Source organism: Ambystoma mexicanum, chromosome 3q (genome assembly GCF_040938575.1).
Source record: "Ambystoma mexicanum isolate Mex_15411 chromosome 3q, UKY_AmexF1_1, whole genome shotgun sequence".
Taxonomy (NCBI): domain Eukaryota; kingdom Metazoa; phylum Chordata; class Amphibia; order Caudata; family Ambystomatidae; genus Ambystoma; species Ambystoma mexicanum.
In genome coordinates, this window is record NC_090926.1 from 765825065 (window position 1) to 765850067 (window position 25003).

General features: G+C 50.1%; 1 protein-coding gene across 3 annotated transcripts in view; it reads right to left on the minus strand.

Moving 5' to 3' along the window:
- The window catches only part of LLGL2 (LLGL scribble cell polarity complex component 2), a 908486-nt gene that overhangs the window by 101107 nt on the left and 782376 nt on the right, over nucleotides 1-25003 (minus strand). The window lies entirely within an intron of this gene.

A 25003-nucleotide genomic window follows, 5' to 3' on the forward strand; every position in this document is an offset into this window, starting at 1 on the left:
TGGTTGCAATACGAACTGCAAAAAACAGATACCGGCGATGGGTACAGGATTGGGTTTCTTCTGGTAGAAACGCCCCATGGCAATATCTGGTTGCCATTGCAAAAACTAGGGATTCTCGTAAACTCTGTAAACTGCTGAGCACTTTCGACTCTAAAACAGTAACGCATGAGATCTGTGCTATCAGTGAGCAGGAGTGGCTGAGTCATTTTAGCAATGCTTTTTAGGACCCTGGTACCTCTATGGGAAACCTAATATGGCCTGGAGCCAAGTTTAGCTTGAGCTTTACTCGGGAAGAGATTCTGCTGAAAATTGGTGCTTTAAAAGACTTGAGATCCTGGCCCTAATAGGCTCCCCAATGTAATAATACAAAACAATTTGACATTTTGGGAGAGCTAATATACTGTTTGTCAAGTAAGGTTTGCCAAGAGGGACTGATTCCTAAAAATCTTGGCGTTGTTCCATTCTAGTCCCAATACATAAGAAGGAGCCCAGAACATGCCCAGAGAACTTTAGGCTGCCAGCCATGCTAGACACAACTGGCAAAATGTTTGCGTCCTTCTTACTTGACAGACTAACTAAATGGGTGGACTCAATAAGTCTGCTGAGTAAGTTCCATATGGGCTTTCGTACAGTATCAGGAACTGCCCATTGTCTGTGATTATTCAACTTCCTTACCAAAGCGGCCAAGACTAAGGAACAACCTGGCCTCTACGTGGCCATGATAGACTTGCGGGCAGCCTTTGATACAGTATAGGAATAAGTCATGGGCCAAAATGAACCGTTTGGGCTGCCCAAGAGACTTGCTATTAGCCATCATGGATTTACACGATAACACCTCAGTACAAATTAGGCTTGACAATAGGGGCTTGGTGTCAGCGCCAGTTAGAACAAACCGATGGGTGAAACAGGTGTGTTTGCTTTCCCCCTTGTTATTTAACATATTTCAGGCTGAATTACTGGATGCGCTTGAGTCGGCTAACATCTGGCCACCTAAGCTAAGGGGGGGACAAAGTCTCTTGCCTCTCTTAGGCAGATGACCTGGTCTTATTTGACCACACATTTGCCGGCCCTCAAAAGATCTATGGAAGAGCTACAAAGGTTTGCTAAGGACCATTATCTCATTTTGAACTATGAGAAGACTACGGTCATGCACTTCTCACACAAGCGTGTCTCTGTCCCTACCATTTTTTTTTTTAAACCTTTATTTATTAAAGCACTTGACAACATAGTGCAAAGTAGTCATAACAGCAGCACAGATTACAACAATACATCTCGCCGGCAACATATCCAGAAATACTCACACACATGGGGACCAATAATGTAGCACAACACCTGTCAGATATAGCAATGTCTATGTTAGTTCTGCAATTATGTTGAGGTATTGATATTGTGTGTTTGACAGAGCATTTACGCCTGGTACCGCCCCATGCTTTCGCAGTAAAAAGGATCGAAAGGGGACCAACTGTCCACTGGTTTACAACCCACCGGCTGCAACAGAGCCCATTGCTGCTCCTGGTCAGAGGCCCACACGTCACAGCCCGCATCCATTAAATCACTGTTGGAACATTTGTTGTCAGCCATACTAGCAGTATACAGCGGACCGCCAGCAGCATACCCAAGCTCGCCAGTTTATGTAGTGTGTCAAACCTGAAGAACAAGCATGGCAGTGGGGTTGCCTCAACAGTCGAACATGTCAGACGGAACAAGTTACTTACCTGTAACTGTTGTTCTCCAGCATGGGTCTGGCATGGATTCACATGCTCATGAATATTCCCCGTCGTCAGGCTGGGAATCCTCGGTAAAGAAAAAACCAGTATCAGTTTCGTTTCTGATCTGTCTTTCGTAGTAATAACCAATCACTGGTCTCTGCGTCATACTGACCACAGCCAATGACTGCCCTCTACCTAAGCACCGCCTCTGGCAGCCATCTTCAGATTTGGAAGCACGTGAAGTGGCAGTATGACCAAGTGAAGAGCCGCAGAGGGGTAGGCGGGAGGGTTCGCATGTGAATCCATGCCAGACCCATGCTGGAGAACAACAGTTACAGGTAAGTAACTTGTTCCTTCTCCAGCATGGGGTCTGGCATGGATTCACATGCTCATGAATAAAGAATACATAGCAGTACACACATGCACAACCACGGGAGGTGGCAAAGGCTCAACATTAAGCATCACATCAACTCAACATTAAGCATCTTACCTCCTCACCAGGCTCACCTCAGGCGAACAGGTTGCGCAGCACTGCTTGGCCGACCCTGGACTCCTCCCTGGAATCCCGGTCGACGCAGTAGAATTTCGTGAAGGTGTGCGTCGACCTCCACGTAGCAGCCCTGCATATGTCCAGCAGGGGCACACCAGATAGGAACGCCGTGGTAGCTGCGATCGCTCTGGTGGAATGGGCTCTCGGACGGCCAGGCAGCGGTCGGTTTGCCAACCGGTGACAGTACATGATACAGCCGGAGAGCCATCGGGAGATGGAAGCCTTCGAGAGAGCCTTCCCCTGATTGACAGGTCCAAAGTTCACAAAGAGTTGTGACGTCTTCCGAAAACCTTTCGTGCGGTCCACGTAGAACTTCAGCGCTCTAGCTACATCCAGCGAGTGCAAAGTCCTCTCAGCCGGCGACGAAGGCGACGGGAAGAACACAGGTAACACCAAGGGTTCGTTGAGATGAAAGTCCGACGGTACCTTGGGCATGAAGGAGGGGTGCGTCCTGAGCACTACCCTCGTGTCGTGGAAAGTCAAGTACGGGGCCTTGCAGGAAAGGGCCTGGATCTCTCCCACTCGTCGTGCGGAGGTGATGGCCACGAGAAAAGCTGTTTTCCACGATAGAAACTTCAACGGGGCCGAGTGCAGAGGCTCGAACGGAGGTCCCATAAGTTTGGTCAGCACCACGTTGAGCTCCCACGCCGGGGCCGGAGCCTTCACCGGCGGGAACGATCTGAACAGTCCCTTCATGAACTCTTTCACCAGACGATGAGACCACAAGGACGTCCGGCCCGTGGTTCTGGTGTATCGGGAGATCGCAGCAAGATGAATCTTGATGGACGCGTGTGCCAGACCAGCTTTGGCCAGCGTCAGCAGGTACGGCAGCACTTGGGGAGCCGTAATCCGTAGAGGGTTAATCTTCTGTGCGTGGCACCAGACAGAAAACCTCTTCCATTTGTGTCCGTAGCATTTAAGAGTCGAGGACGCCCTGGCCTTTGCAAGAACCTCTCTGCAATCGGCCGGTATGTCGTATCCTCCAAACTCTAGCGCTGCAGGAGCCAGGCCTGCAAGTTCAGCGACTTCGGGTCGTGGTGGAGGATGGCGCCTCCTTCCCTGGAGAGTAGATCCGCGTCCGCCGGCAGCTTGATTGGCGGGGACGCCGACAAGTCCAGAAGGTCCGGGAACCATATCTGCCTCGGCCACGCAGGTGCGACGAGGATCATCCTGCACCGTGACCTCTTGAGCTGGTTGACGAGCCGGATTAGCAGAGGCAAGGGAGGGAACGCGTAGAGGAACAGGCCCTCCCAGGGGAACGAGAAAGCATCGCCCATGCTCCTCGTCTGGGGAAACCTGCTGGCGAACCTCCGGCACTTGGTGTTCGTCGCCGTCGCGAACAGGTCGATCTGGGGTGTGCCCCACCGTCGGAAGAGGCGATCCACCAGATCCTGCCGTAGTTCCCACTCGTGGCACGAGCGCAGCTCCCTGCTGAGTGAGTCGGCGATGGTGTTTTTTATCCCTGCCAGATGAAACGGCACCAGAAGAATCCCTTGGGCGACGGCCCAATGCCACAGGTCCTGCGCCTCCTTGGACAGCGCTGGGGACCTGGTTCCGCCCTGTTTCCTGATGTAAAACATGGTGGTGGTGTTGTCGGTGAAGATCCTCACCACCTTGCCCTTGAGGGATGGAAGGAAGGACCTGAGGGCCCAAAACACTGCACGGAGCTCCAGGACGTTGATATGCAGGGACTTCTCCGTCGGGAGCCAGAGTCCCCTTGCGTGCAGGTTTTCGGTGTGCGCTCCCCACCCTTCTAGGGAGGCATCCGTGGTCACAGTCACCTGGTGGGCTGGGGTCTGGAAGTCCATGCCCGCCGTCAGATGCGCGCGGGTGCCCCACCACCGTATCGCTCGTCGGAAACTCTCGTCGAGCTTGATCCTTTCCTCGAAGCTGCCCGTCGTCTGGATCCAGCGCGCATCCAGGAACTCTTGCAACGGGCGCATCCGGAGCCTGCACATGGGAATGAGGTAGATGCAGGAAGACATCATCCCGAGGAGGGACTTGATGGACCTCACCTTGGCCGCGTCGGCCACCAACATCCGTTGCACCTTGCCCAGGATGGTCCTGGTCCTCTCCTCCGACGGGGAGGCCAGAAGGGACACTGTGTCGAGCCTCGCTCCCAGAAACAGTGCGACTTGCGCGGGCACCAGGTGGGATTTGGCGTAGTTCACGGAGAATCCCAGGTCCGTGAGGAGTTGGACGGTCCTTGCCGTGTGGACCACGGCGAGCTCCCTCGTCTTGGCGCGGATGAGCCAGTCGTCCAGGTAGGGGTAGACGTGAATCCCCTCGCGGCGCAGCTGCGCCGCCACCGGTGCGAGGCACTTGGTGAAAACCCTGGGTGCCGACCGCAGTCCGAAGGGAAGGGCTTTGAACTGGTAATGACGCCCTTGGACCACGAATCTGAGGAATTTGCGGTGCCCCTTTAGGATGGGAATGTGGAAGTAGGCATCCTCCAAATCCAACGACGATAGGAAGTCTCCTTCCTCCAGCTGACCCAGGACGTGCTGGAGGGTGACCATCCGGAACTTCTGCGCCTTGATGAACTTGTTCAGGCGTCGCAGGTCCAGGATGGGGCGCCATCCTCCCGTCTTCTTCTTCACGAGGAAGTAACGCGAGTAGACTCCGGAGCCCCGAAGCCTCTTTGGGACGAGTTCGATGGCGCCCTTTCTGAGCATCGCCTTTACCTCCAGGAGAAGTTGAGGGACGTGAAGTTCTTTCCTGGCCACGGGGGGGACGCGCGGGCACCTTCTTTGAAACTCGAGCGCGTGGCCCCGGGCCAGGGCGTCCAGCACCCAACGGTCGGTGGAGATGGACTCCCACACGCTGACGAAGCCCGCCAGCCGGCCTCCCACCGGGGTGCTTCGGTGGGGGCCCGACCCCACGGCCGGTTCAATCCTGCTTGGACGCGGCCTTGCCGCCTTGGCCTCCTTGGCGACGACGGCGGGGTCCGCCAGACTTGCCTCGTCCTCTGTAGGCCTCTTGCGACGACGAGCGGGCCGCTTGACGGTAGGAAGCGAAACCGCCGCCGGAACCTTTGGAGGCGCCCTTGCCTCCGCCGCTCCGAAAGGGCGTCCGCCGTTGCTGCAGTACTCCAAGGGCCCGGGCCGTCTCAGTATCCGCCTTGATGGCCTGAAGGGAATCGTCCACTGTCTTCCCAAACAGGTTGTTCCCGTCGAAGGGCATGTCCAGGACCCTGGTCTGGACGTCCTGCCGAAAGTCCGTAGCCTTGAGCCATCCGCGACGTCGAAGGCAAACGCCGTTGCCCATCTGGCGGAACCCAGTGTCGGCGATGTCCGTCGCCACGGTGATGGCGTGGTCCGAGGCCACCTCACCTTCCTGCAGGATCTCAAGGGCCTCCGCCCTCTTGTCGTCCGGCAGAAAATCCAGCAGGGGAGCTATCTTGTACCAGAGTTCCCTGTCGTAGCGGGCCACGATAGCCAAGGCGTTGGCCGCTTTAATCGTCGTCGCCGCCGACGAGATGACTCTGCGCCCCATGGCATCCAATTTCTTTCCCTCGCCGTCCGGCGGGGAAGTCGACGTGGAGGCCGCACCCCCCCCCGCTTTCTTCCTGGCTGCCGCGGAGACGACGGAGTCCGGGGTAGGCTGCGCCCGGAGGCATAGGGGGGCTGAGTCCGGGACCCGGTACTTTTTCTCGTACCGGTCTCTTTTCGCTGGCGTCGTGGAAGGGTTCTTGAGGAGGGAAAGGCCCTCATCCCAAATGTCGTCCAACAGAGGCACTGCGAGGACCGTCTTCCTCTTGGTCTCGCGCCGTTGGTAAAGGAAGCCTTCCTTTTTCTTCTCCTCAGGGCAGAGTTGGAAAAGCTCGGATGCCCTGGCGATCATTGAGTGGAACGATCCAATCACGTCGGGCGGAGAAGCCCTGGTGGGAGGCGACGACGGAAAATCCTCGTCGTATGCCTCGTCGTCCGTACCCGTCGCTGCCGTGTCAGTCCCCGTATCATCCCCTCGGGTGGACGGGGAGGAGGGCTGGACGGGGCGCGACGGTTGAAGAGGAGGCGGTGGATGAATCCTTCTTTTCTTGGTAGGGGGAACACCAGAAGGTCCCGGTTCTGGATCCCCCGACGGGAGAGGTTCCTCCGTCGGTAACGGTAGTCTCGTCCTTATCTCGGAGCATAAGGACTGTATAGCCAACAAAATGGCCGCTGAGTTGTCTTGCGGCGCTGGCAGAGGGGAATCCGACGGGCGAGCAGGGGCCCCGTCGGTATCCTCGACGATGTCGTCGTCGTCACCTGCGTCGGGGCCCATTCCGACGGGCTGGTCTTGTTCCACGCCTAGGCCGTGGCTTAAGACCTCGATCAGTTCCTCTTCTGAGGTTGAGGCCGAATCTACGCCGACGCCCTGCCCCCCCTTCTTCCCCACGGAGGGTTTCACGGGGGTCCTATCGATGGGCACGAAAGAAGACTCCCTCCGAGGAGGCAGGGAGATTCTGGGCCCCGAGGCCGCCACCACTGGTGCAGCCTCCACAGGCTGGGCCAGGGCCGCCGCGACCGTTTCGATAGAGGGCTTGGTCGAATGGATCAAGGCCTTCACCACCTTAGGTGCGCTCACCGCCTTATCCTTGAGGGAGGGGGCACTGCCACGCTCCTCCTCTGCCTTAGAGCTCGACCGGGGTCTCTCCAGGAGCTTCGCCGGGTGCTCGGCCTTCCTCTTACCCGACCCAGAGCGTTGGCTCGTGGTTGATGGTGCCGGGGAGGGTGCGCCCTGCCTGGCGCCCGTAGAGCCCGACCGTTCGGCGCTCCCGGTGCCAGCGGACTCGCGGTGCTTGGCCTTATGTTGGGCCCCCGTCGCCGGGGCGCTCTCAAAGGTCTTAGAAGACCGCTCAGATTTCTTCTTCTTCTCGCCAGACGGGCTCTTACCCTCCAGCCAGCTGGCGAGACGTTGATGGCGGTCCTTCATGGTCCGTTCCGACATGTTGCCGCAAAACGCACAGTCCTTCTCCACGTGCGTCTTGTCCCCATGAAGGCAGTAAAGGCAGAAAGAGTGTTCGTCCTCCTTGAAGACGTTCTGCAGCTGGCATCCAGGGCAGGCCCTGAACAGCTTTCCGGGCGTCGAGCTTCCCTTCTCCTGGGCCATCTCCGAGACCGGGCCTGAGAAGCTTCTGGAGTCCTCCGAAGCGTAGCTCGACGAAATCTTCACCCTTGAGGGGCACAGATGAATCCGACACGGGTCCCCGTTGATCGGATGTAGGATCGGTGGAGCTTGAGGCTCTTTTGACCGAAAGAATCGAAGTTTTTGTGAAAAAGCGCGAAAAAATAGCACTAACGCTCGAGAGCAATAGCACGAGGATCCCAACACATGAACGTGCGGTAAAAATCTGAAGATGGCTGCCAGAGGCGGTGCTTAGGTAGAGGGCAGTCATTGGCTGTGGTCAGTATGACGCAGAGACCAGTGATTGGTTATTACTACGAAAGACAGATCAGAAACGAAACTGATACTGGTTTTTTCTTTACCGAGGATTCCCAGCCTGACGACGGGGAATATTCATGAGCATGTGAATCCATGCCAGACCCCATGCTGGAGAAATTACATTTCATATTCCTACCCAAAAGTCCCTCAAGCTCGGGCAGTCGCACATCATATGGAGATATCCGGTCTCTCTCAAATCACACCTAGGGCATATTGCAGAATTCTCCTGGGAAAACAGATGGAGCCTGGCCGGTGTATAGTGATACCTATGAAGTACCTTAAATTGTATCAACCTAAATCTAGAGTTAAATGACTCTTTACGAGATTGTAAACACATATCCACCCAGACTTCTTCTGTAATGTCCATATCAAGGTTTCTTGCCCAGGCACTCTGTATCTTGGTCAAAGGCCCACTCCCACGACTCTGCAAGATATCATACAGTCCAGACGCTCGGCCATGCCTATCACTGACATTCGTTATGAAGCTCAGTACAAGTTCATCTGGCAGCAGTACCATGAATCCCTCCCATGTTCCTCTAACGGCTCTATGCAGTCCCTCAAACTGCAGCCAGTGTCAGGTTTGTCTCAGTGACAGACCAGGAACCTCCTGGGGAGCAATAACATTTCCCATATTATATTCATCTTTCAGGGTCTCAAGGCCATCGCGGGCCCACTGTCGTGCCACATTTAGGTAGCAAGGGAACACTGTTCCACACAAGGGGAGGTCACCAGGGAACGGACAAGGGACTCCCAGCAGCCTCCATATTTTACCCCATTCCAGCGGCAGTCACGCTAGCAGGATCACATTTACATGGGTCCATGAACTTTAGGCGTAATAGCATTGGGCGAATATCGCGAGACCCCGTTGCATATCGCTCAATCTTAACATGTGGCTACTCAATGCCCTCAACAAACCAATATGATACATATTGTGCCTGCGCCGCAACCCAATATTTCTCAAAGTCCTGGGCTGTGATTCCACCCTGCGAGTAGGGTCCAGATAGCGTACTCCACTTGAGACGGACAGCTGCTGCATGCCACATATAGGCCTCAACCTCTGCCCCCAACTGTTTGAAGTATCATTTACATGGCCACAATGGTATGTTTAGAAAGTAATACAAGAGTTTCGGGAGGATAACCATTTTGAGTAGTGGCACTTTCCCTGCCATCATAAGCGGTAGACGTGTCCATTTCCGTAACTTATCGGTGAGCTGTGAGGCGTATGCAGTATAGTTTCGCTCCATTAATACGGAGGAGCTTCTGGCAATCTCACCACTCACAATAATTTCAGCTAAGTGGGTGACCAAGCAAACCCCAACAGGTCCAGTGGTGCAGTCGCAGCATCCATCAATGGGAACATTTCTGATTTAGCCCAGTTAACGTGCAGACCCAACATTTCACCAAAGGACTTCACATTGTGCCTAATCGGGGCCAAGTGGGTTTGGGGATTTCGTACGTATATTATCGCAACGTCTGCATATAGTGATATAACCTCTGCTTCTCCCAATATTCTGATACCCCCCTATGAATGTGTTTGTTGCAGATCAAGTCCGCCAACGGCTCAATCACTATGGCGAATAGCAGAGACGACAGCGGGCACCCCTGTCTGGTCCCTCTAGCAATTGTGATTAGAGGTGAAAGTATCCCATTTATTCTAACTCTAGCCAGCGGGGAGGAATATATTAACTGAACCCAAGCCAGACACCTGGGTCCAAAGTTGCATTTACGAAGTACTGCCCATATAAACCGCCATGACACTGAGTAAAAGGCCTTTTGTATATCATGGGCACTAGGGTCGATCTGAGCGAGGACATTAAATGGGCGCTGCAGGTTAAGTGACGTAGATCTCCCGGGAACAATCCCCGATTGGTCCAGGTGGATTATATACCCCCATGTAGGGTGGTAGTCTGGCGACGATGACCTTGGCAATTATTTTCACGTCTGAGTTGATCAGCGAGAGAGGCCTGTATGACTCGCACTGCTCAGCCGGTTTATTGGGGTTCAGCAAGACCAGTATCACTGCTTCCCTCAGCGTGGGGTGGGAGGAGTACCCCTTTAGTATATGCCTATTCACACATCTTTAGCAATCAGGGAACCAGATATGACTTACTGTTTATAAAACTGTTGATAAACCATCTGGCCCGGGGACCTTCCCGGCAGGAAGAGCATCTACAGCATGGGAAATTTCGTCTGGTATTATGGGCCGAACAAGAGCCTCCCTTGCTTCACCTGATAATTCAGTTAAGGGGAGTGCATTTAGGAATGTCTCTATGTCCAGGGGTAGGCCAACTTTGTCATTCACATACAGCTTGGCGTAAAAAGCATGAAACGCCTGATTCACCCCATGTGCTGTGTATACAGATTTGCCAGAGTCATCCAGCACATAAGGTATGTGATGACTAGCTCCCAACTGCCGGATAACCCTTGCCAAGAGCTTGCCTGGGTGTTTCCCTTCTCCGTATCTCTGCACAGTTTTTGGGGCCTCTAAATATTTCAACTCCATATCAGCATGCACCTTAAAGCTGTACAATTCGACTTTAATTTTGCCCAGAACCGCAGGTTGGGGAGAGGTGATATACAATTGTTCCAGACGGTGCAGTCCGGTCTCACTGTCCCCGATATCCCATCTTATCACTTTCAGAACCCCCAGCTCCATGGCCTTAGCAATCCCATGGATGTATGCTTTAAAGGATTCCCACAATACTGCATAGGTAATTCACCTCGAAGTACAACTGAATGTGATTCTCTAAATCAGACCTGAACACTAAATCCAGCGGCGCCTGAGGCTTAAACTTCCATGACGGTCTAGACCCAGTGGCATCTCCCAATACGAAGGTCAGCGTGGTCGGGGAATGGTTAGAAGAAGTTCTAGGCAGTATGTCCACCCCTTGAATCGCCCCCAGCAATGAGTCAGATATCAGCCACATATTTAGAGTGGGAGTCGTGTACCAACGAGTAAAAGGAATATGCACGCAGTTTTGGATTGAATAATCTCCAGGCATCGCAGACTTTCATTTCCACCATACCCTCTCTTACTACACGTCGTGCCCTGGTAAACTGCCTAGGTTTTGTACCCGATCTATCAAGGTCTTTGTCTAGAATCGTATTGAAAACCCCCCCTATAGGACTAGGCACCAGTGGGTATTGAGCCACCAAGCCCAGTATGTCGGTATAAAACTCTGGGTCATCCACATTTGAGCCATAGATATTCATAAATACCACTTCCCAACCCCTCAGTGTCCCATACAATAACACGTATCACCCTAGAGGGTCCACATGGTCATTTTTATGCACATATTGTACCGATTTATGAATGTGTGTCATCACCCTGCCACTCTGTGAAGAGTACTTAGTGTAGTATCTGTGCCCACCCCCCCAGCGCTTGCCAAATCGGGCACAGCCAGTGTGTGTTTATTCAAGAAAAACACGCATGCGTTTCTTGAATAAAAAGAAAATGTGAGCCCTAAGCCGCACTGCATACAATTGCAGTTTCTACATTTTAATTTGATTCCCTAGCCCCCTTACGTTCCAGCTCATGCACCGAATCTCATCCGACCCCATTCCTATAGATCACAATTTCTTTCACACATCCGGCCACAACCAAAAAAGAGCCTCTCAGCTCCTGCACCGTTAGACTACCTTGTAGGAGTACAACCATAACAACGACGTCAAGCGCATTTTGTAACTTAAACCCCGAAAACCCACCACCACCCTCATACCCCACCCAAACAGAGGAATGCATTCCCCATAGTCCCCAACACAACTGAACTTGCATCTTCGCATGGGGCAGCCAGGCACAGGCTACAGCCCCGGTTTCAGCACAACCTTAACACAAACATTTGAAATAACCTTTCAGGGTGTAATAATATTAATGACTACAGATCCGAATCCCACAGCTATAACATGTATATTGATGAGGGTGGCTTTACTCAGTATTACCAATACAGAAATAAGAATCGCCTCTGTCGACCACCACACTGCTCCTTCAACAACTGACAATCGTCAGCCCGCACAACTCACTGTTCGAGGGGTGTCAGCTATGAAGTTCAGCCCTTTAAGCGCTCGTCCAGAAACTTCATGGCCTCCTCCGGTAGGATAAAAAAAACACTTTGCTGCTATATTCAATGTGCAGTTTCCCTAAGAATAGCATAACATATTTCAGACTTTGGTCGTGGAGCCGCTGTTTAACTGCCTTGAAGGTCTTCCTCTCCTGTTGAACTGCAAATGAGAAGTCTGGGGTAGATGTGTATTCTATTGGATCCCAGCATCAATTCACCCTTGACCATGGCGGCTCGCAATATAGCATCTCTATCGCAATAGTTAAGTAGACGGGCTACGGCTTGGGCTTAGGGGCCAAGGAGCGGTGGGTCAGTTGTACTGCGAACTGTGGGACAGCTGCGGTGCCTCCAGTAGGGAGAGAAGGGGGAGTCCACGTAGTCATTCGTCTTGCATATAGCCTGTACCTGCTTTGTAAGAGAGTTGACATCAGCCCTTAATGCCACTATGTCATCTTCAGCCGTCCCCACTCTTTTCTCTGCCTTCGTAACACGAAGGTCCGTCTTCCCCATTCGAGACTTAATAGCACTAGCAGCACCATTCATATCGTCCGGCTTGGTGTGTATGGGGGTGAACCCTTCCCTCATATATTCCATCATGCAGTGCATCTCACTGGGCTCGTCTTGCTCCATGTCTCCCCCAGAGACCTATGCAGCCTGCACAGTATGTTTGGGGGTGGCTTTTGTAAACATTCTCATGGAGCTCTGTTTTCTGCACCCTCCCTTCGTCATATCATGCCTTGCTTCTTTAAGGAGCAAGACTTGCCTTCTCAGCTACTGTGTGTGGAAAGGCGTAGAGAGCTCACTGGTGTGTCAATTCAAAATATGAGGGCCAATGCTCCAGAAATCCAGTTACAGCCCTACACCCAACAGCACATGTAGTTTCACTGGAGATATTAGAACCCACACCACTCTAGCCTCACCATGAGCACTGCAGTCATCCAGCGCACTCTGCAGAGCTCACTATATCAATCCCATCAAATGTGCTTCGGCAGTGTAAATATTGTGTCGCACAGTGAGCTGAGGTCAGCCAGGCAGTTTGTGTAGTTGGGTGCCTTATTGACGCATTGTTTGTAGCTGCAGGACCAAATGTTGATTAATGTTCCCAGTTCCGACAGGGTGGATCTCTGTTGCCGCCTTATCCGCTTAGTTCTCCGACTCTCTAGATATCAATCACTGGTGTCGTCGTAGGCACCGGTCTGGCTCTTCTCCCGGCTTAGTTTTAAATTCTGCTGCATAACGGCCTCACACACAATGGCTCCCAGTGGGAGTCCGGCGAGCACAACCCGGATTCTCCTCCCTCCGGGTGATATGCACGTCTTCTAGGCTACTGATGCTAGTGTCGGCCACTGTCCCCCGGCACTTTACCGGAGGAATGCTGCAGCCCATGTTACACGGCTTACAGTGCAGCAGCCCGATGCCACAACCTCCCTGGGCCGTATCGCACCTCACGAAATCAACAGCAATATAAGGATCAATTGCCCGCTGTTGGCCGCAGATCGTTGCCCTGTAGTTTCCGACACTGAAATCTGCTATATCAAGGAAGGATATACTGCAGAAGCAAGCATTACAATTGCGCTGAAGTTCCCGGGCCGCAGAGTTCCCAGATCAAGCTGCATATTAGCCTTGTGCAACAGCACCCCCCACCCCTACCTTGGCTATTGACGGGAATATCATTGAGGATATCCGCAACTATAAATATCTAGGTAAAAAAAGGTGGGTGAGGCGCGCACTCCAATTCCTGGCCAATATACTACCTGAACAAAGAAAAAATATATAACTGGGTTAAATCCCAAAAGTGTCCAATTCACTGGGTTAGATCCCAATTGCTGCCAAAATATTCACAGGGTTGGATCCCTTCTGCTGCATTTCTGCTGCTGTTCTCCTCCTCCTCCTCCTCCTCCTAGCGCTTTTGTGTCCCAACACTCTTCAGGGAGGCTGTGTTGCCTTGCTTTTCAGGTGAATCCAATTAAATTGCTAATGCAGTCTCTAAGGATTATGGGAGCTGTAGTGAAAACATTTCACCCCTCTTTTTTTACATATAAATATCTAGGTGTTGAATTTAACACTAGGACCGACTATGGAGAATTGGTTGACGCAAGAAAACAAGAGGCAATTACTAAGTTGAATATGATGCACAGATGTATGAGAGCGGATTCAGGCTTTAGTTTCCAGGTATCCTTACCCTTTATAGGCAGTGTTTTTGCACTTTGGTACTATATGGCCTGGAAACAATTAGTATGAAAGACTTCACCTGGCTAGATGTGTTGGAGGGCAGATTCTCTGGGAAAATGCTGGGACTGGGCCCTTGCGTTCCAGTGGAAATTATCTATCTGGAGTTGGGCCTCACATCACTGTCTACCATGGCAATGAAGAGGAGAATCATATATATTTGAAATCCTGTAACGCTACACTATGTGCATTGTTACACTTACCGGGCCACCAAGTACATATTGCCCATTCCAATTCGTTGGTATCGTTGACACATGAGAGTTTTGAAAATACAGGATGGAAAACTGGGAGGACAGTCTACAGGAATTAGTTAAGAATGCTTCCTGCAAGCTGGAGCAATGGGGCTGGTGCACCAATTATTCGCACCTTGTTAGGCTAAGCAGCTACCACCCCATTATCGACCAGCTTGTTCATAAATATAAAGTACCTCAATGTTGCATCAACCTATGTCCTTCCCCAGAATTACGTAGGTTTGTATTATTACTGCGAACTGGTAGATTGCCAATACTAGCTTCTATCGGTCCAGAGCAGGGAATCCCAAAAGAGGGGAGGAGCTGTTGTTCATGTGGTCTAGCAGGAAAACTGGAGAAAGCTCAACATGTGTTGACAGAGGGCCTGAAATTTGGGCCTTTCTATAATAAGATGGTGGGTCCATTCGTTTCAGATTACGACAGTATTAACAGTGAGCCATTTTGGTGGTATTGCTTGAATACGGGACATAAATCAATGCATATTGCTCTGTTTTGAAATACTCAAGTTAGGAAAAGTGGGAAAAATGCCCAAATTGAATAACTAATGCGGATAGCGGACTTGGTCTTGGAATCTGCCTATTGTTGGTAGTAGCCACATGGCTCAGCAGGTACTGCCTATTAGCCAAACTGAATCTAGTAAAAGTATTGATGAAGCTCCAATAGTAGTGGTAAATTCAACACCTAGACATTTATAGCTGTAGGGGTCGGGGGCCCTGTCGTGCAAGGCCAAGATGCTGCTTGATCTGTGAGCTCTGCGGCCCAGGATCTTTAGCGTGACTAATTCTTGCTTCTGCAGTGTATCCTGTCTTGATACAGCAGATGTCGGTGTCGGAAACCACAGGGCAGCGATCTGCGGCCAACAGCGGGCGATTGATCCTTATACTGCCGTTGATTTCGTGAGGTGTGATACGGTCTGGGGAGGTCATGACATCGGGCCGCTGAACCGTGTAACGTGGGCTGTGGTGTTCCTCCAGCGAAGTGCCGGGGGGACTGTGGCCGACCCTAGCAGTGGTAATTAGGGGTGGAGATCATTTTCTGGTCTCATTCTTGGTACTCTTGAGATCCCCTCTTCCCATACCAACATCACGGTCAATAGTGAAGAGAAACGCGCATAATGAATATTTCTCATCTGGCGTCCGTGGTGAGGCCCTAATTTGTTCGGCCGAATGGCCCACGGATCTGTCCGGCTCGTCTGAGGCACTTGTTAAGGGTGCTGATCAACTGAAGCCTCTGAAAGTGGTTCAGTTGCGTAACCACCCCTCCCCTAACCCTGGTTCTCTGCCAAACTTGGACTGGCCAAAGTAGGGTTGCGTCAGGCTGAACGTAAATGGCGTTCTTCATATTGGCCAGAGGCTAAACTGCTTGTTGTCTACCAGTCCAGAAGCTACCACTTGGCTATTAAAATGGCCAAGCAGCGGTTTTTCACCTCTCAGATAGAAACAGCTGTTCACAAATCTAAGGAGCTTTTCTCGGTTGTTAATTTTCATCGACTGCTCGCTTTCTGCCCGCTGTGCGGCTTCCCAGTCACAGTGTGATGCTTTAGCCACTGTTTCATCTCTAAAATTGAAAACATTCGTCATCATATACAGCTTCGTCAGGTCGGCGTAGGCTTACAGACTAATGCCACTCCTGTGCCTGTTACCCCGGGCTGGTCTGCTTTTCCGGTGTTCACTGAGGAGTATGTTTTGGATGCCATTTCCTGTTTAAAATCTGCTGCACCCTCAGATCCTATCCCTTTATTTGCTTTAAAGGAACTTATGCCTGAAATCACCCCTCTGGTGACCGAGGCTATTAATCTCTCCTGTGGCTCGGGAGTTTTTCCAAAGGAATTTAGGCAGGCCATTGTGATCCCCGTCGTCACTGGATGCTTCTGTTCTCATTGCTCCCTTTCTTCATGAAACTACTGGAATCTCCTATCTGCTTTCCTTGAGAAGTCCCCTGTACTTGACCACTTTCAGTCAGATTTCCGTCCCGGGAGGGGAGCCGAGAGAGTGCTTGTCTCAGTGATGGATGATATGGGCAGGCTGGTTGATGGCAGGGGGATTGGAGCCCTGATTTTGCTCAATCTGTCAGCGGCCTTTGACATTGTGGACCACCCCCTGGCTTCTCGCCCGCCAGGCCTCCATCAACCTCTCGGGTCCAGTCTTGGCTTGGTTTACCTCTTTTCTGACTGGCAGGGTCCAATCAGTCTCTCTCTCTTCCTGTTTCTTCCCTCTCTGTATTGTCTTTCCTGTGGGGTCCCCATGGCTCCGCCTTGTCCCTGATGTTATTTAACATCTATATTCAGCCACTGATTGGCCTCATCCGCTCCCTCGGCTTCAGGTGCTACTCATATGTTGACGACACCCAGATCCTTGTCCGATTAGATGTTGACCGGGCTGGGGTGTCATCTCGTCTGAAGGACTGGCTGTGGGGGATCCTGTCCTTGGTCCTCGGACTTCTGGCCTTCACTGGGTGAGTTTCTGGTTCCAGTGACGGTGGTGAAGAACTTGGTCTACTTCTCGGCATCTCTGGCCATGGCCCCGCAGGTTAGTGCTGTCTGTCAAACTGGGCACTTTCTATTGAGGGTTCTGCAGAAGGTTCTGCCCTTTCTTCCCCCTCTTCTGCGTCCTGTGGTCATTGCCTCTCTTGTTTCAACTTGGCTAGATTATTGTAATGCTCTGTATCTGGCCCAACCAGTTGGCCTTATCCATCAGCTTCTGCTGCTTCAAAATCTGGCGCCTGGGTCACCACAGACACTCTGTACGTCTCTCACATCAGCCCTGTACTTCATCGTCTGCATTGGCTCCTGGTAAAACAGAGAATAGCCTATAAGTCCCTTTGCCTCGTTCATACGGCCTACCATCAGGTAGGGGCGGATTTTCTTTGTGATAAATTTCATCCCTATGTTCCTTGTTGATGGTTGCTATCTGGCAATGACCGCCTGATTCACCTTCAGCGAATGGGTGGTTGGGCCTTTTCAGTGGCTGCAAGTAAATTATGGAATAGTCTCCCCCTTCAACTCAGGATGACTGAGAATCATTTACTTTTCACCGCCTGCTAAAAAGAGAACTCTTCGTCCAGTCTTGAGGGCTGCCTCTACCTGTTGCAGTGTACATCCTCGCGCCAAGATGCCCTCGGGTGAACGAGCGCGCTATAAATAATAATAACATATGATAGCAGCAGGACAGAAAATAATTCACAGAAAAAGGAAAAAAAACTAAGTGGAAAGACCACACCAAACATTTCCTAGCGAGAAAACTAAACGACAGACCCGGTTCTTAGCCCGGCCTCTTCCTTCCTGCTCTTAACTCTTAGATCCAGGACGTCTCTTGCCCAAGTGTCTGAAGTGAAGGGCAGACTAAGAAAATGGCAATTCCTGTTTGTGCCTGTTCGGACCAGGAGGTTGCAGGGCCCGACCTCCTGCCCAGACAGCAGGTAAACATGCACCAACATGTGTTTACTCCCTCTGTCCCCACAGACCATCCCCGCCCCCTCTGGTCCCTCTGTGATGTTCCCTTGTCCCCCCCCCTTCTCGCACACAGGTATTGCCTGTTTTGCTTGATTCATCTATCCAGCTCCCCCTCTGCACCCTCCAGCCTACTTCTGCAGGAGTTGGTCCTGATACATTCTGGTTTCAACATCACCGTCTTGTGGCCAATGCTGGATTTCCCTTTTATGGACTTCACCGATTCACTGTGCGTCACCCTTTCTTAACTCTCATGCTGGACCTCCTTTGCATCTTGTACTCATGGTGGCCCTGAATCATGCTGTTCCATTCTTTATCATGTATCCTGGCTTGTAACATTATTTGTTACTACTGACTTCTGCAATTGTATTTGCTCTCCACTCTTGCTTCTCCACTCTTTTTGACTGCTTACTCTCTGTTCTCTCCTCCTCTCCCTTTCTCCCTTTTCCTATCTCCTCCCCTCCTCCCCATACTTTCTTCTATGCACTTAATCTATCAGAATTGTCCCTGGACCTAGTATGATAACAACCTCGTCTGTCCCCTCCTCGTCCCCTTACTTGTTTTCCCCCCTCTCCCCTCCAGCACTATCTGAAATGTCATCAGGCCTAGTACGATAGTCGCTTGTTTTGTTCCTCCCCAACCTTTCTGCACCTCTCTCCCTCAACATTTGTTTTTCTACGGCTCTACCAGAAATGTCGTCAGGTCTAGTACGATAGTCAGTCGCCTGTCTGTTTCCATTTGCTTCCCACTCTCCCCCTCCCTTTCTTATCTAGGTCTTAGCTCTTGCACTATCTGAAATGTTGTCAGGCTGAGTACGATAGTTCATTTTACATCCTTACTGTTCATGGCCTGTAAGAATGTCATTGTATTTTCCTTTGTTCCCTCCCTTGCCTTGAAGCGCTTTGAAACACATTGTGTATAGGCGCTATATAAATAAATAAACAATCATATCATATATAAACTGAAAGGAAAATCTGCTAAAAGGCGGGGCTAAAGCAATCAAGAATCATGGTTAACCTTCAGTAGTATAATAGAACAGGGATACACTTTACTCACTGTAGTAATACCTGTATTTAAGTCCTTCAGCAGCTTGAGAAATAAGTTCTCTTATGACGCTAACAGCGGGCATGTGCCCTAGCACTCCAAGAGCCTAAATTTAGCTTCCTGAAATGTAAAGCTGAAAAGCCCGACAGTGAGCTCAACTATTCCCATACTCCCCATCGGCAGTACTGCAGGTGCCACCACTCCACTTATATTCTCTGGAAAAAATAGTTGAGATCAGGTCAGTGGGATTGATGGGCTCTATAGTGGGTAGAGGGGGTGATATCCCAGCACAATTCACGGCTTACTACAGGCAGCTGTATGCCCTACCAGTAATGGCTTCGGGGAATGAGATACATAGATATCTCAGTGACCTGTCTCTCCCGCCACTTACGGTCTTGGAAGGCACATCACTGGAGGTAGAGATCGGGGGAGGAGGTAGCATTGGTGATAAAGCAGTTTACTGCAGACTTCTATAAACAATATCAGACCCTGCTGACGGAGCCCCTAACCAAGCTCTTTAATTCAATCACGGGGGAGGGAACACTACCACCGTCGTTTTTGCAAGCGTTGACAGCGGTCATCCCGAAGCCAGAGAAGGACCACACATACTGTTCCTCATACAGGCCCATCATTAGCTGGTAATATAGCTCAGCGGGTTGAGCGCTCGCTGCTGCGATCTGAGCATGGTCTGCAGGTCGCAGGTTTGAATCCCGGCATGACCAACTCACCCTTTCATCCTTCCGAGGTCGATAAATGAGTACCAATTTCAATTGGGTGATATTGTATGTAAATACGTGCTCTATAAAGCGCTTTGGATTAAGGCGCTATATAAATAACACATCATTATCATTATCTCCCTGTTAAATGTAGATGCAAAAATGTTTGCTAGGATACTCACATCTCGGCTTCAGCTGCATCTTCCTAGGTTGATACACCTGGATCAGACTGGGTTTCTGCTGCAGAGGCAAGGGTCTGACAACGTGCGCAAGACTCTGATTTCTCCTCTCCTGTATTCGCTAGTTACGGAACCTTGTGCATTGAGTTGAGAAAGGATGTAGGAATTTCGGGAGTCACGGTAGGGGAGGCAGAAAACAAGCTCAGTCTCTTTGCTGACGATGCCCTACTCTTTATGATATGATGTGGCATTTATAACGTGCCTGCACACAAGTGTTTCTAGGCGCGACAAGGAGGGGGGAAACAAAGGGAGGACAAAATAACGATCTTACTCGGCCTTGTGTTATTCAGATTGCGCAAGTGTGGGGAAGACCATCGCCAATCCTACACAGTTGGTACAGCGCCTGCTGGAGAGCCTGGCTCGGTATAGCGTGCTCTCCGGTTTTAAAATTAGCTTAGAGAAATCAGTAGCTTTTCTCGCTGGAGGAATATCAAACACTGACAGGGACTTTATAGGGCGCTACCCTTTCGAGAGCAGGAAGAGGGATTTAGATATCTGGGAATAGAGGTTTTGCCAGAATATGGGATTCTCTTTGCAAATAATTACCTGCCGCTTTGGTTGGCAGTGCAGGCTGACTTGTGCAGATGGACCCGGCTAACACTCTAGTGGATGGCACACCTGAATTGCATTAAGATCGTGGTCTTGCCAAAGTTTTTGTTCTTCTTTCAAATGCTCTTAGAGGAGGTGAAAGTGGCTCTGCTGAAATTTCTTTGGCAGGGATGAAACACAGGATTTCCTATAGCGCTCCGATTCTCAAGAGGGCACATGGGACAGGGGGTGTGATTTCCTGACCTGAAAACTTACTATAGAGCGGCCCAACTCTGAACACTTGTTGGCGATGTGGACACACTCTCCAGTAAGCAATGGGTCCACATGGTAAATGCAGTCTTGGCCCCGGTCCCGTTGGGGGGAGTGGTAATGGGTCCCCTGGTCCCGGATTCTGAGGAGAGTGGTTAAACACCCGATCTTGGAGGGTTTGTGGTCCCTTTGAAGGGAGGTAGCGATATGCAATGTCTCTCCACGTGGAGTCACCCCGTAGCTATATATGGCCCTCCTCCCCACCCCTTTGAAAGACGGAATGGTTGAGCCACTACAGTTCCAATCCTGGTATGTGGCGGGTTTCAGTCCAGTGGGCCAAATGTGGGTTGAGGGGAATTTTGATACTTCGGAGCAGTTGGAGGAGTGTATGTATACCAGTAAGCTGTCCGTGTTCTGGTACCTCCAGCTGAAGGGTGTATTGACAGACCGCAAATGGGGGATAACCTACTGACAGAATTCGAGCAGCTGTGGATAAACGGAGCAGGGTCCAGAGGGCTGATTGCAAGGTTGTACAAAGCCATCCTTACCTGCCAGAGTGAAGTGGGGAAAAGACCTGGGAAGGGAAATTGATTATAGACTATGGGCGCAGATAGGTTTCTCAATCCACGGTTTCTCTGCAGTACATGATGAAGGCCATAAAATTGCTCCATAGGTGTCAGTACTCGCCGGCTACATTGTCCAAAATGTATAAGGGGTATGACTCCCGTTGTTGGAAGTGATTTCGGGTGGTGGGCAATCGTTGCCACATGTGGTGGGGGTGCCCTAGAGTACAAAAATACTGGACTGATGTCCTTTCCTGGATCAAAGGGATTGATGGGATTCCTATAGAGGCCTCGTCATGGATACTCCTGTTTGGGGTGAGGGTGGAGAAGGAGATGGAGCATATGGTGGGGGTCCTGTTGGTGGCTGTCAGAGGTTGGCTAGCTCAATTTTAGAAGAGAAAAGAGTTATCCATGGAAAGGCATTGGGTGGCTAAAGTCTGTGCCACATGTGATATGGAGTTTCTCTCGCACCTCATCGAGGAATCAAGGTCTATCTTTGAAAGACTGTGGCTACCCTTTTTCGAGAAATACGTCTGCTAACTCGACCCGAATGTGGTGTTTTGATGAGCTGTGGGGCTTCCCGTGAGATAATGTGCTACAATAAGCTGCATGGGGCAGGGGGAGTGGGTGTATGGGGTCTAGTTACAAGGTAGTCAATCCAGGTTAAATACTGAGGACTGAGAATTAAATGTTCTAGCAGCCAACTTATGGAATACGCTACCCATACCTTTAAGAAGTGAACATGCCTACCATCCCTTCAGGAGAAATGTGAAAACTTGGCTCCTTTCTCAGGAGCAGTAAACATCCATTGCCTCACGAACCTCACTTGCGACAGCTTTATAAATGACGATATGTAAAATGTAAAAAGTACTGGTAACCTGTACATTTTATCTAATGAAAAATGTATATTCTGTAAATTGTACTAATGTTAACTACGCCACTGTACTGTCTGTAACTTGTCTATACAAGAAATGCGCCCAGATGCCCCTGGGCTTGGAGCGCCCTATAAATAAATAAAATACAAATGTTTTGTATTTCCCTGTTTCAAAATACAAATAAAATTCAATTTTGAAAGAAAAATATTGTTAAATACTGATCGTGTTCATGAGGGAGTAAAGTGGATGGAGGGAGGGTTGTATGCCCAAAGAAGCCAATGGCTAAACATACAAAAATAATTCCAGGTAGCAACATAATTACTTGTATGTCCCTTACCATCATATATGAATGGAGAAATCCCCAAGGTCACCAATTCTTCTTGCTTTGTTTTGAACTCCATCATGAGGTTTTGGAGGTAAGTGAAACCTGTTACGGTCACCTGGTATCCACGAGGACGCCACCCAGCCCTGGTTGGATGATTTGCACTCTCGAACCATCTCCCAGTCCCTTGGTAAGGTCTCTGGGTTAAAGATGGGTCTTAATATTGTAAAAGGTGGATTCTCCGTCCTGCTCCTCGTGGCAGGGGCGTGTAGGTGTGGGGGGCGAGCAGCGACCAAGTTACTTCACTGGTGCAAGCCCCCCCTGTGGGAATCCAGGCCTGCTGCGACTCCGTAGGTTTGCTGCTTTAGAGTCTTTATATGCAGTTCTTATGTTCCTCTTAGTTCGAATAATAATGTCTTGCTTCTTTTCTTTTAGGTACGGAAAGGTATTTTGGTGTTGTCATGCAGTTTGAAGATGAGCATTATGTTCCTCTTAGTTCGAATAATAATGTCCTGCTTCTTTTCTTTTAGGTACGGAAAGGTATTTTGGTGTTGTCATGCAGTTTGAAGGTGAGCATTGGCCGGTAGGCGAAAGTGCGGTGTGCGCAATGCTGTCCGGTGAGTAATGTGCGATGCGCAGTGCCGTTTCGCCTTTTATATTGCTAATATGTGTCTTTTCTCTCCTTGCAGGTTGCGATGTTCCTCGCCAAGCGCCGTAATGTTCCAGCAATGATACTGAGTAGGAGATGACTACCCAGGTAAGAATTGTGTGGCTTTCTCCATTCGGGAGGAAACGTGAGCAAACGCTTAATAATGCTGTCTTTCTTTCTCCTCTTTCCAGGTTATGGTATTCCAGGATGCATGCAGTGCCGGATGATGGAGTTCGTACCTTCAGGTGAGTGGAACTGAAGTCGGCGATGGATTGAAGACAGGATACTGTTCCAGGTATGTTTCGTAGTGTTATTTCTCTCTCTGCAGGTCCTTGGTTTCAGGTAAACTGGCATCAAAGAACTGGACACGGTGAGCGTTATGCTGCCCACAGCAGAATAACGCAAAGCATGTTCTGCTGTTTGGGTGCGGTTTAAATAGTCTCAGGTAAAGTAGTCCAGGTAAAATAGTCCCAGGCCTGCCACACCCAAAAGACTAGACCGCATAGCTCAGTTCCTTGTAATTGAGCTATGTGTGTACCTCCATGTTGGCTGAATCCCCACCCCCCAACTTAAATAGTCCCAAGTAAATAGTTCCATTCTAATGTTGGTCTTCATGATGGTTATAAGCCTGGGCGCCAGGACTGCCTCCATGAGAGTCTTGGATGAGGTTTTAAGGCCTTTGTCCTGGCCCTAACTGGAAGGCTGACTTGCCAGTGAGGGCCAGGGGCAAGGGTCATGACAAAACCTTCTGCTTTACTGCCCTGGTTTCCTTGCTCATTCGTATTGTGAAACAGATTAGTCCATAAGACTCGGCAATGAGAGACTGGGTTGATTTTGTAAATCCATCTCAACACCCAGTCACAGTGGAAGAGTGGCAATGGGCATCAAGGATACTTTTACCAAACCCTAGGGCCACCCTGGGACCTTTGGAGGAAGGCTAAAACTACACAGGCACTACTTATTGTGGCCCTCTCACTCTAATTAATTGTGCCCTTCCCATCCCTGTCACCCTTTTTGGAGGATATAGCTGTAGCAGATAAGTTTCAAACCTGGTTCGAAGCAGGGCTTGAAAGGGTGGGGCAGTTGTGGAAGAGAGGGACATTTGTTGCCTGTCAGAAACTTGAAAGTTGCCCCAATATTAGTAAACTATCTGCTTTTCAGTATCTGCAGCTGAAGGGATCCCTCACTCAAGAAAAGTGGAAATGGACATTTCAAGATCACTTGCTCGAACAAGTATTAGATGTATTTCTGGGAAATAGAGAGTTGATTTCAGGCTAATGTAGAGGGGATAAAATGTTAGATATGAAAGCACTGGTGACCTAAAAAAAGGAGGAACACGGAACTGGGGTGACAGGTATCAAAGAGTTGTGGTCTCATGTCCTGAAGAGCCCATAAGTCATTGAGTTCCGCTCAATACCGACTGCACTCTTAATTTGCTGCACAGATGGCAGCTTTCTCCCTCAAGGTAATAAAAGATGTCCCCAAACGTTTCTAGGATGTGTTGGAGAGAATGTGAGAAGGAGGGAAACTTGTTCCACGACTGGTGGTTTTGCATGGTGGTTCAGACCTTTTGGGTAGGAGTCCTCTCATGTTTTAAAGGATATTGAGAGCACAGAGAGGCCATTAAACACAATGTAATGGTTTGTTATTCCTTCTAAAGAGGACCTGGTTAGAAATGTTAATCCTATGACTCACCATCTCCTTCTGTCTCCTGGGGACTAACACGTTGGAAAAGCCCTTCACCCTCAAGTAAGGAGCAATGATTCTAGAAAGCCCTTGTGGATATGGAATTAGAGTGGTATTCGTTCTGGACAGAATATCGTTACATTTCATAGTTGTCAGATTTGGTCATAGGGTGAGGATAGTTCATGAATGAATTTAGGCAATTAGATTTCATTTGGGATATTTTAGTCTCTTGGGGTTGGGACATTTTATTCCGTTTTGGTTTTTGGCCCTTAACTCTTCACTTTCAGACCTTTCCAAACCATTACGGCAGTGAGGAATCTAGCAGCTGATTGGCAAGGACTGAACAAAGCAGCAGACTGGTGGTCCATGTCAACAGAGAACAGAAGAAACAATCTAAACTGCCTTTCATTGTCCTTCCTTGAGCAGGAAGGTCCTGTTT